Source organism: Onychostruthus taczanowskii, unplaced genomic scaffold, assembly GCF_017590055.1.
Source record: "Onychostruthus taczanowskii isolate IOZ18803 unplaced genomic scaffold, ASM1759005v1 scaffold26, whole genome shotgun sequence".
Lineage (NCBI taxonomy): Eukaryota > Metazoa > Chordata > Aves > Passeriformes > Passeridae > Onychostruthus > Onychostruthus taczanowskii.
The window spans coordinates 6,578,858-6,592,285 of record NW_024499906.1 but is presented as its reverse complement, the minus strand read 5'-3'; positions in this window follow the sequence as shown (position 1 = coordinate 6,592,285).

Below are 13,428 nucleotides of genomic sequence, written 5' to 3'. Positions count from 1 at the left end.
GATTTTTTCTATTTCCTCCCATCTCAACTGAAATGCTAGTTATTTCCAATAACCTTTAGCAAATTCTTACTCAGCATGTATTTCTTTGTATGGTTATAAATGCCGACATTTCCATTTGCCGTGTTTCAGCGCTCTCTACCTCATCTTCGAAAAATCTGTTAAGGCAACTTTGAAATACATCCTTCAAAATATATTTGCAATATCTTTAACTTCCAATTTTGCCTCCATTCTCCTTCCTATATGTTTAAAAAACCAATAATTCCCCTACTCTTCCAGCTTGCTGATTGATTTGTTTTTCTACAGAAACTGTCTGAAGGTTGTATAATGAAGCTAAAATGAATTCAACTTCCATCAGTCTCTCTTCCCTTTGGAATCCTACAGCTATTGTATTCACTTTTAAAACATCTGAATCTAAGATGGAAGGAGGTTTCCAAACAGCAATTCATCTAAATGTGTCCTAGTCCATAATTTCGGTGTTTGTGCCTGTCTCTGCCTCATACAGTTTACACAAGGGACAGCTGGGTAATGTATCTGGAAGCAGAAGACAGATATTTTCTTCACAAAAATATATATTGTACTTTCTGTAATACCTAAAATGGTAAAATAATGACAATGCAAGTTATTTCTTATTATTACTGAGGCTATAAAAGTAATAATTATGGATTATTTTTCAGAGTTTTGTGGATATACACTATGTGTAAAGTATTATAAATTCTGCTTTTGCTGTTGTTTTGCATACAGATAACAAATTATCAGTTTTGGTAACATCCTTTTTATGTTAAAAAAGTACTTGCAGAATACTATAAACATTCTGAAATACATATGAGAAAAGTTCACTTCCCCCCAATTTTTGACTATGAATCTATAGATCAAGGCAAAAAGCTGAGTTTTGAAATGTAATTGAAAAGGTGTGATGGTGAAAAAGTCACCTTTAAGTGATGCATTCTTACCATGCAAAAAAAGGAAATATATCCCATCCAAAACCAGGGCAACTCTTTTCTTTATTTTCTAATTTCAGAAATAAATCCATAAGTCTGAAGACTCGCTATTCAATGAGCAGCTCATCTACCCAATAAGTGACACAGGTTCCTAGAAGGGATTTTTATTGTTCAGAAGCGGCTCTTCAGCAGCCACCAAACCTAGGCTGGTCTCTTTCTGCCAAGACTGAACTTTCAAGGCTGGTGTAGCTCCCAGTGAGAGGGAAAAGGACTGGATAAAGCTACCAGACCAGTCATGAGCCTTGCAAATAAAGACATTTAAAGTGATTTAGCTTATTAGACAGACAGTGGAGAATACCAAGTGCATCTTTAATTTATTGCTTTGATATCATTTGCTGAGCAGGAGTGTATGTATATGTCATATGTATTTCAGCAAAGTCCATTTCAAGCATCTGCTGGAAATCTTCCAGTGTTTTAATCTGAAGACACTTTGTTTAGTCCCTGCCTGCTGTTAATGCTCTGGTCTATTAGAAGGGTCAGAGTTTATCCTGTGTTGTGGGCAGTTTGGGAGCTTTTAAGAGAGCAGAATGATTACCCCATATCTGATAATATTTCCTCCTTTTAGGAAAGCAAAAGCATCTTTGATGTTTGTGGCTTGGATCTGATGTCTGCATGAGCTGGGGCGGATCTGGGTGTCTGTGGTTTTATATGTGCTCTTCCTTTGCTCAGCCAATGAGCCATATGTGGTAAGACACAGTAAACTAAGAGCAAGAGATGGAGCTTGGGGTATTCACTTTTGTCAGGCTTCACCATCAGTCATTTGCCCAGTAGCTGCCCACCTATGTTGGATATGCCCTGAACTCCATGGCATGTCACCAAATCCCTCCCTGCTTAGGGGATATAAAATTCATTATCTGCTTGCTTTCCTCTGAGAATACTTGGGAAAGGAAGAGCAGGATCAGGTAAACAAAATCTGGTCTTCTCCTTCCAGGCAGTTCAGTCACCTCAGCAGACTGAGCTGCAGGCTGCTGCCAACTCTGCTGGTGTTCACCAGGGCAATTCAAGTTTAGCTTAAACCTGGAGAGAAACTTGTTCAAAGCAGTTTCTTCCTACTGAAGAGAAGTCCTCCAGAAGGTACACCTAATGTGCATTACAATTTCTGTTTTCTCCAAAATATCCTGTTCGGCTTCTACCATCCACTCTTTCCTCATCAAGAAGTCACAGAAGAATCTCCCTGATAATTTGTGACCAGCTGTGACCAACAAGACAGAATATAAAGAAGAGCATGGAGTTGAAGCAGCATAGCTAAAATCTTTGTTAATCTAAAGGGTGTGAGTGGTATATCCCCACATTACAGAAACATTTTTACACTGACATTTCTCACAAGCAAAGAAGTTTGTTTTTTTTTTTTTGGTTTTTGTTTTTTTTTGTTTTTTTTTTTTTTCTAAAAGCCAGCAGCTATTTTGCAAAAGAGCATGGTCATGGTGTAAATTCTTGTATCCATTTTAGCTCTATGCAGTGTCCAAAAGGCTTTCTGCACTGAACACTTTTTAATGTATTTTATAGTAAGTAGGATGAAGAGGTTCCAAATTTGGATACCTGGCTCAGTCAGGTCTGAAGACTATTCAGCAGAATATCAGTAGCCATGGAAATAGACTAAAGGGAAGCTTGCAAATCTTCTGGAAAAGATTTCAGAGATCAGACTAGCAGACAGGAGGTTTGCAGTCTTTCAAAGGACTAACAAAAGCCTATTCAAGCTTTTGTGCTTAGCGTGTTGACAATGTGCGATGAGAAAGAGAATTGGGAAATGTCAGAGTATGACATTCAAAGATGTTTTGTGTCAACTGGGATGTGTGGTGTGATTGCTAATGCCTAGAGACCTACAGGAGGGAATAACCCACAGGAAAATGTGTGATAGTTGTATCCAAAGGCTTCTGTCCAAGCAGCATATTAGAGAACACAAAGGGAAACTAACTTTGGGCCTTTTGGATTCAGGCAGCTGGATGTTGATAAGGCTTTCTTGTCATCAGTTTGTGGTGACCCACTGTGACATGCTCTTTGTTCTTGACATCTTGTTGGAACAGAAGACCACATGTGATAGATCCTATTTTGAAGGGGCACTCTGACTGCAAACACTGGAGTGAGCTGTGGTGGTGGGAGAGGCCGTCTGGAAGAGTTGATACAAATATTCATCCTTGGATGGAGGAGAACCTGGTGGTGATCCCACTAAAGCAATTAGTGGTCTCTGAAAGATGTAAGCATGGAAAGAGAAAGCAGGTGGTGGAAAGATGCTCAACAGCAGGGTATCTTTCCTTAGTTTCATAATATAAATAAACTGCCAAAGTTGGTTCCCAGCAGAGTCCACAGCATGGTGCTGATAAGGATTTGACATGAACAGATCCCAGACACACTGGGAATCCCCAGGACCTCTAGGAACTCCAGTATTATGAGTCCATCTGTGAATTTCAAAACACAGACATACAGAAAATATATGGTAACAGCTTTACGACTGTAAACAAACCTCATCTCTTATTTGTCTAATCAGGTAGTTATGTCTGTGTTTCAAAGACACCACTAAATCAACACTAAAGCAAGTCTGTAAATTCCAAGGGTTCTGCTATTTTCTTTAAGCTTTTGCTCCTAACCTGTATTAGATTTGCCAAGCACACTTCTGACAGAAGAGTTCTGCTCTTCTGGAGCACTGCTACACAGAAAATATGGAAGAAAGTTGGGGTAGCTGCAAATATCGCGGAATCATAGAATATTATGGCTTGGAAGAGATCATCAAGTTCTAAATCCCTGCCTGTAGGTGTAGAGAGACCTTCCACTGGACCAGGTTGCTCAAAGCCCCATCGAGGTGATCACCCTGACCTTGGGCACTGCCAAGGATATGTTATTCTCTAGCAACCTGTGCTGGGGTCTCACCATCCTCTGAGTAAAGAAATTCTTCCTAACATCCAATGTAAATGCCTCCTCTTTTAGTTTAAAATCATTCTCCTTTGCCCTGTCACCACATGCCCTCCACCTCTGTTTGTAGCCCCCTTTAGGTACTGAAAAGCTGTTATAAGATATAACCAGCACCTTCTGTTCTCCAGGCTGAACAACCCAAACTCTCCCAGCCTCTCCTTATAGAGAGGTGCTCCAGCACTCCGGTTGGCTTTGTGGCCCTGTGGTGGTTTGGCCCTGGCTGGACTCTGGGTGCCCACCAAAAAAACCACTCTATCAGTCCCCTCCTCAGCTGGACAGGGGAGAGAAAACAGAAGGCTCATGAGTTGAGATGAGGACTGGGAGACATCAACCACCAATTACTGTCACGGACGAAACTTAGGAAAATTCCCCCGGTGTTCAGCCTTGTGTGCTCTTGTTCAAGTTCAATCTATTTTCTCACACTATAATTAGCAGGAGGAGAAATAATTGGCAGAGAACATTTCTTTTGTTATATTTTTGTCTTTCTTCTGCTTGAGAGTTGTCTTTGTGCAAATTATAATATTAATAGGTCTGTTCCTTGTAAATCTAGATGATTATGTGTGCAAATACATTTTAGCCTTCAGTTTCTTCTGGACTAACTATGACTACTAAACCAAAACTTTCCTGCTAGGTTTGGGGGACACTTATCCAATGTGAAGTGACTATTGCCAAATGCTTATAATATATTCAAAGTATTTTTATGTTTGAGTTTAGAGATATCTCTTATATTTGAAAATGAGAATTTCTGAAAGAATGTGGCAATTAATAAAAATCGCCTTGAAGATCACTCACATGGGTATGTGAATAAGACCACAACTATTATCTTTTTAAACAAACACATTTTCTTTGCTTTTAAGTGACTGCTTATCTCTCCTTCCTGCAACAAATCCAATGCCCTACAGCTAATATAGGCAGGGGGTTTTGCCAGAAATCAAACATTAGCCTTACAGTCATAGGAATGGCAAAATAATAAAATACACCTTTAAGAAACATGAAGGTTTTACAGTAAAATAGATTTAGCAAAGCTACCTCACCCATCTTCTCTAAAAGACGCATCTCATTTTCACCCATTAAAATAAACTTATTGAGCAAATTGCTATTTTCCCTCTGAGAAGTGTCTTTCTTTTGATTCATCGAAGTGCCTGGTATCAAGGGAAAATGTCTGTGGGCAAACACCTCTAACAAAATGGTCATTAGCTATGCCTCATTTTCATACATTCGTTTTATAGAGTGAGCAGTCACTTCTGCAGGCTGAGATTGATCAGCTGAAATGGCAAATGTGGTGGAAGAGCTCAAAAACATGCCTGGGATGTAAAAAGAAATGTAGTGGATGACTTAGCTTGCTTGCTGTCTTTCTTACAGAAGGGAAAATATCAGGATCATGAACATTGTAGGTCCTGTAAAGCCAAAATAAAACAGAGAATATAGAGAGTGACTTGGACAATGAATTTTGGAATTAACAATGGAAAAATAGCCTCAGATTCAAGGCCTTTTTGTGTACCTGTGTGTGTGAGATATAGCAAAAATTGAGAGCTGAGGGAATCAGAGATTTTAATACAATCTGCTTTGTGATAGAGGCATGACAATGGTTCCAGGAGTGGAACTACCATTTCCAGGGTGAGGTTCTGTTGTTCAGAGTTCACCAGGAACTCTTACAACACCAGTGGTCAAGCTGAGTCAGACCCTGGGCTGACCTAGTTCAGTATCACAGCTCTTACAGCAGAAAAAGCAGATACCCAGAGGAGACAATATGGACAGTGCAACATGGACAATGCATGGCCTTCTCTGAGTGCTATCCCAGCCTTCAAACATTTGTCGCTCAAAGTGTGATCCTAAATATGCTCTGCTCTCCATGAAGCAGCACAAGAACATGGCTGGGTTGTGTGGGTCTGGAGACTGCCAGCATAAATATTGAAAGGTACCTGGGAAGAAGTTCTGCATTTCTTGTTCCTCACAGCAAGGTTTCCCATTCCTCTGCTAGGCTCAAAAATTCTCAGTTGGCAGTCACTTACATGTGCCTATGAGAAAATAAATGGGGATTCACAATAAATGGTTGAAATTGATGAGACAGTGGTCTTGTTTGGGTTTTCCTTGCCTCATCCATAAGGCATCGAGTTCACGCCCCCAGGATTGCTGTGTGATAGATATCAGCATGAAATATGCTTAAAAGTGTATTGCTGTCCCCAAATGGTAGAATAGATGCACACTGCTTTTGCTCATGTTCCACATGAGTTCTATCAACCACAGTATTAGAAAATTTTCCTGGCACCCAGTAGAATGTTTTGCATATTCAAACCATATTCAAAGAGTAAGGTATCATAAGTAATACTGTCTTGCTTTGATATTTTGATGAATTCCTAGAATAGAAAAATGCAGTTTTGGCTCTCCCTTTCTACTCTTCTTTTTCTGGGTCATTACATTTCTTGAAAATTATAGATGCTAGATATTCTGAGGCAGAATATGTAAAATTCATAACAGACATATCCAAGCTGAAGCTGAAGAAATGCTGGCAATGACAGAGATGCACTTGGAAGTATTGACAAAATTCAGTAAAAATCTGCTTAAGGAAATATTAATTCATCTGGCAAAGGAGGAGATCTGAGAAAATCTGCTGACTTAATCTGAAACAAAAAGATAATCTGCTTTTTACTCTTGTGAATCTTAAGAACTTTTAGATAGAAACTTTTAGCCTCAGTCTTTATTTGGCTTGTTATGTTGGTTTAAATTTCTTTGCTTTCACTGCCCTGGTTTTTAGCATAGTGATTAAATAGTTACATATTATTCCATAGTTTCTTTCAAGATAGAAAAATAAAGTTTGGGAATTAAATCTGTTTTGATGAGATACAAGACCAAAAGTGCCAAGTCAGCATTTGGGCTTGGCTCCTAGCTATTGACCATGGCTCTGAGACAACACAGGAATTGTTGAGAAAGGTAATTTTGTTGACTGTTCCAAACTACCGGCCTATCAGGAGAGAATTATGGCTGTGCTTTTGTGTACATCCATTCCCGCTTGACTGAGTCATAAGAATCTCCTTGTTAAAAAGGAAATTCTAATTAAAAATAAAAGTCAAGAACACAACAAAAGCATTAATCTACTGCTTCCAAACTGCTGCTGTGTATCTACCAGCATTATATTTTAGACACTACAGCACCCATTAATGTTATAGAAGTCTGCTCAAGAAAAAATCAGCTATTTTACCTGATATTGGATACGGTGGAAGGAGCAATGTTTGAGATAAGTGAGTCAGTGTTCTTCATCCTGATTCAGAACCTAATCCTCTTCCTCCTGGAGCAGTTGTAGGTCTTTGTTGTTGATTTCAATGGAAAGAGGATCAGCCCTATTGGTTTTGTGTGGGGAGTGACATTCAGACTAAACAAAGTCAGTGTTATTGGTTTGAAGGATTTATGTCATTGCAAGCATTTATTTATTCATTAAATTATTATCTCATCATAGTAAGGGCAATATTCAAAAGACAAATCAAGGTAATAACATTCAAAATATTGCTGGATACTAAAAAGAATTGGGATCTATGCTGTATCATGATTTTCTTTCTCCCTTGCCCTACAGCATCTTAGTACATGGTGAATTCCTGGAACAGGGATGTTCCTGTGCACTCCTTGATGCATGAGACCACCCTCCATCCCCCTGAGTTGGAGGCACCAGGCACTACCTGCAAAGGAAGCCTTGACACACCTCTCTTGCTAGGCCAAGTCTTACATGAGATCTACTGTGAAGTGTTTTCTATTAAGATTTTTATAGATATTATCACTCACTATCTGAATGTCTTCCAACAGCACTTTACACTATGAATAACATCTGTCACATGTTGTTTGTTCTCTCTTCCTTTCCGCACATGGGGAATGGAAATGAATGCAGTGACATTTCTTGTTCCAGAAGAGACTTTAAAGAAAAATAAACACATACTTCCATGTATTTATGTGTATAGAGATGACAGAGTCAAAGCAACCTGCTTTGTCTGGAAGAACCACGTGTCAGGGTTACAGTGGTCCCATCTATGGGGTACTTCACTTTATTACCTCACTCAGCCCCCACAGACACTGTCTTTTCTGCACAAACAAGCTGTGCCCTTTTCTAGATGCTTTCATTGTCCTCTTTAATACAATTGCCAGCTCCAGCCTTCATCCTGAGGATTTTTGCACACATTTTTTTTCAGACAATTGAAGCCTCAGCAAAGAAATCAAAAGCACTAGTCTGAGTGGACAGAAATTGATTTGCTCATCCATGTTGCTGAAGTGCAGTGTGCAGTTGGTCCTCATGTGTTATTACCTCAATTAAGTCTCCTTTTTGGGAAAAAAAAACCCCAAACTTCTTTTTACTTTAATCAACAAGATACAGGAACCTCACAGTACGGGGTGACATGGTCTGTCAGCTGATATAACACCTCCTCTGGGCCTCAGGCAGTCAAAACAGGATCTAGGAATGCAGGAATTTGTGATAACACTGGACTGAATCTGTCAGGAAGCAAGGATTTTTTTGCCTTTTTTTCTTTCTTTCTTGTCTCAGAAACAGATAATACTGAAAAGTTTGGCCCACTTTTGCCCAGATTTAACAGAGGAAGATGATGTTTGGAAAGATGTGACTTCATATGGAAATTCAAGGTCCATTTTTTTTTGTTTACTTTAGTCCCATGTTGATTTAACACACTTTCAAGCCAGTTTGAAGGAAGATGAATACAGAAAATCTGGGGGGGTCAGCTGGGCTTCTGTAGCTTTCCACAACAAGGTGGAAGGGCTTAGCATCAATGGACTCCAGAAAGTGGCAGCTAGGTGGGATCCCCAAGGGCATCTCAAACTTTCCTATATCCTTAAGTTTGGGAAACTGATCTGAGGTTGTAAAACAGCGTACAGGACACTTCAGATCAATCTGGAATGATACATGTGTGGTCATTGGCTCACCAAACTCCACTGACTATATTACAAGACAAAATTACTACAGGTGTTAAACTGTACTCCATCCATGGCTTTTCCCACTTCTGTAGAAAATGTCTCCAGGTGTTGGCACTGGAAATAATAAGGAGTTCCTGAAAAAGACAGCTCAGAAAACTGCTGCACTCCATGGGCTGAAGGAAGTTTGGTTCTCTTTCTCACTGAGGGCAGCAGACAACTGTCAGCTGGTACAGCTTGGAGGCACAGATGCAGAGGATAGCTGGGGTATTCTGCAGTGTCTGGCAGCGTTGTGTGTAAGGGTTCTGCTTCACAGGTGAGGAACTACGCTGAAGAAACCAAGACACTCAAAATATCTAAAAGTTTTGGCTTCTCCCCCACCTGTGTTTCTTACCATGGCTCCATGTGCCACACCGCAATGTGGTTGTGGCTGGCTTGGAGCTGCTGATGGTGAGTGAGACTGCAGAGCCCACTGATGGCAGCAGCAAAGTTCTCCATGTCCGTGGTTTGGGAGGAAGGTGAAACCTGTTTCAGGAGTGTTTCAGAGGGCCAGAACATATTAGCGGAGAATTAGTAGAGCTCAGGGAGGTGTGAAAGAAAAAAGATGGAAGGTGCTTTGGGCAGGGCAGCTGAATCTCTTGATATATTGCCTCCCTGACTTTCAAGTTGTCTTCTCCTTACCTTAGACCTCAGCCAGTTTCGTATTTCTGGAGAGCTAGGACCTCTTCTTGGGCAGTTTCACTGCAGAAAGGTTCATATTCTGGTATATTTGCTCCTTCAGTCCCACGTCCCTCTGAGATGTGAGCTGCCTTATGCCTCACACCCATCCCATGCATACATTCAACTCAGCCAAGCTCCACCACACTCTGCTCACCTCCTCTGCTCCCCCTGTGCCCATGCTGGAAAAAAAGCTGCCTGGGAAAGACCTGCAATGTCTCAGCACAGCTCCAGGACAAAACCAGGAGAACAGAGCCAGAATATGGCACTGGTTTACCACAGCACAAGGCAGCGGTGTCCTCTGACACATCCTTGGGAGGGACCTATCTGTGTGTTTTGCAATTGGAGCCAGAGTGCCACACTTTCAGATAAGCATATTTTCTGTCACAGATGATTGAATGAGATGGATACTTACCTTTTATGCATATGTTATGATAGATCTCATATCTACAAATTCTGTTTCTAGGCTCTAACTATGAATGCTCATACGGTTCATTGCAAAGCATTAACTGGAGGGCCAGCTGTCAGTCCATTGCTATATTGCTGTAGCAGAAATTAAAATCTGAAAATTGCCAGCCTTGTCAGTCTTTTAAAAGCAGTGGAAAGAAATTACAAAGTTTTGCTGACTTTCCCCTGTCTAGTGCAATATGCAATTAATTAAAAAGAAAAAAAATAAGGTCAAGAAAATCTGTCTTCACGTAAAAAATATTATTCCAAGCAGAAAAACTGTGTGAAATAAGATGTGATCAAAATGGACTCTACAAGGTGGGAAGTCGTTGAGACCTACTCCATCAAATGTTTTTATTCTCAGAGCTCCTTATAATTGTAACATAGAAGTCAATAAAGTGCAAAGAATGACAAACACTTCTGATGAGCCCTCTCTCAGCAGCATCATTGAAGTGTTCAACCCATAAAATATTTCACTGAAAGGCAAATGGTTCTTGTCAGATTAGGCTAATTCTCCAAGAGAAATAATATTGTTTTAGGAGCCAGAAGCGACAAGCTGGAGATCAAAGGAAATGCCTAATGAATCAAAATGGCTGAAGAGTGACAAAAAACAATTAAACATCTGAACGTTTTCTTAACTCTGTGCTGTGGAAAGTGCACACTGGAAGATATAATTTCTAGTTCTCAAAAGGTGGCAATCTGATGCCAATCTACAAGTTAAGGTTGACAAACAACCTAGAGGGACAAATGGGACAAATATGTGCCATTATTCTGGCTCTGGAAAATACATTTGGACCAATCTTTATTGCATGAAATCTTGAAAAAAATGCAATTCCTTCTCTGCAAAAACAAAACTTAGTACAAGTCCAGAGTCCAGAAAGATGAGCAAAGTTTTTGTGTCTGTTTAAGACAATTATGAAGATTTCAGGAAGAATCCAGGTAGGTTTAGCTTGGATTTTTCTCCACAGTGAGTAGGTACAGGGAAGATGTTCTAGTAGGCGAGGCATGACTCCTCTATTTCTCATCACACAGCATGAAAGGCATACACTGGGATAGGGCTGTGCAGCTTATTTGCAAACTTCTGTGAGTAACCTGACTAAATATTGCCTAGTGATATCAGAAATTAGTGGGAGGTCATGGAAAAGCTCCTTTCCTGGGTTTAACTCATCTTGCCTTCCAGTATTCCCCACCTCTTCATTGTCATATTTGGCTCACTTCATTGTACATTACTACAAAGCTTCCAGAAAAAGATGTCAAAATACCTGTAAAAAGATAAAAAAAAACCCTAGATATCTCAGTTTATAAATGAGATTGACAGCCTATGAGGTCATAGGAACAGGGTAAAGAATAATTTTGAACTAATGTTGCTTGCATATTCCCACCTTATTCTCAGTAATATTTTTCCTCAGTTATTTTAAGATAGGGGTATCATTTAGCTGGGAGAAATGGGATATAAACATGAATTAGGAGAATTTATCTGGTATGTTCTCTGTAACTCATAGAGATGAGGGGATGATCTAGAGATTATTCATGTCCAGACTGGTTAGAGATTAGTCCCAGTTATCTAGACCTGAGATTTCTATCATCTCAGTGAATGCAGTTGGAATATGGATACAGCTCAGCAGCTGTGTAATCTTGGACAACCTTCCTGACTGGAAGTGCCAGTGCCAGAGTTTTTGCAACTGAGTGCAACCTGTTATGTCCTGAAAATTTTTTTTGCACCCATCCTCATTTTGGGTGCATCTCATCATACGTCACTCAGCAATGAGGCCAGAGGAATAGTTTGGGATTGGTTTTCATTTTCATGTAAACAGAAAGAGATGGACAATTACTTTTTGTGCATTTCCAGCATCTCTCATCTGTGCTGACTCTGTTAAATCCTTTCATGTGCAGGAGATGAAGCACACTGAATACACAGAGAACACTGTATCCTGCATCGATGGTGGCAGCCCTTTCTCAGTTGTGCTTTTTCTCATAGTTTATTTCCAAGATGCATGCTCACTTCTTTGAGTGTTTTATAACACACAGTTTATTATGGGGGAGCCCATCAGCTCTTTCCACTCACATTTTAGCAGAAAAGTAATTGGTCAGACAAAATTAGACTGAACCAGACTGTGCAGTGTGGCAGAGGAAGGCTCATTGTGAGGGAGGAGAAAGTTCATGACTGATGACAGTTGTAGTTTGACTTCATTGGTATGGTTTAAAATATTTTAAGAAAGCAAGCACGCATTAATTAGCATCTTTCATTGTGTATTTCTTCACGAATCACAGAAGAATCCAGGTCGGAAGGGACCCAGGAAGATTATCTGGTCCAACTCTTCATTACATCTTGAAAACCTTCATTGATGGGAGCTCTACCACATCCCTAGGGAGGCTGTCCCAGGGATTGGGATTGGTTGTTATCACTGTCATCACGGTTACCACTGCCACTTGTCTTCTCCCTGTGTGAAGAGAGATCCTCCCTCCTCTTTCTAGCCACCCTGTAAGTACTGCAGAACTGTGATGAGGTCCTCCTGAGCCTTCTCTTCTCCATGGAGAGAAGACTTGGCTCCTTCAGTCTTTCTTCACAGGGCATATTCTCCAGCCCTTAGATCATTTTCATGACACTCTTTTGGAATTTCTCCAGTCTGTCTGCATCTTCCTTGAGTTATGGGGATCAGAACTGGACACAGTCCTTCAGGTGAGGTCTGACAAGTGCCAAGTAGAGTGGGATGATCGCTTTTCTATGTTTACTAGTAAAGCCCCTTAATTCTTTCTTTCTTTCTGAGTGGAATTTCTGTTTTTTGGAGTGAATGTCTCAGGTAGACATGAAGCATCGGGGGAAATTGCAAAAATCGGTGGAAGAATCTCCCAGTCTTGTGTTTTAACTTTTCACATTACTTTTGATTTCATGTCTCAGAGGGGTCTCAGTAATTTATCTTAATAAATGTATAATTTTCTGGTGAGATTTCTTTTTTCTTTTTAGGTTATTCTAAAGCAACTTGAAAATTTAATGTGCTAAATCTAAATCTCACTGCTGAGCTGGATTTCTTCAATCAATAATCAGACACTGGCCAAATAATGAGGATAATGGATAATTAGAAAAAGCATATGGCTTCCTGCAGCTTCATTACTCATGCTAGAAAATCACTGGGCGAACACTCCCAGTCCAATATATTCCCTGAATGCTGAGCAAGTGAAACACAGCTAAATCCTGTGCAGTGCTCAGGCTGAGTAAATTGTGGGAGAGGTAAAGGAACCCATTCCCCACCTTCCCCTGCAAATGTCATTAATTCTACTTACAGAATAGCAGTGAACCTTTATTATCTATTGCACCCACTCTCCAGAAAACCCAAGGTCTGGTCAGCAATGCAAAACTCTACATCGTGATATTGATTCCTTCTATCCTGAACATGTGTTGGATTTCTCTCTGTGGGTGAGGGCATTTCAGGTGGATAACTATGCACACAGTAGG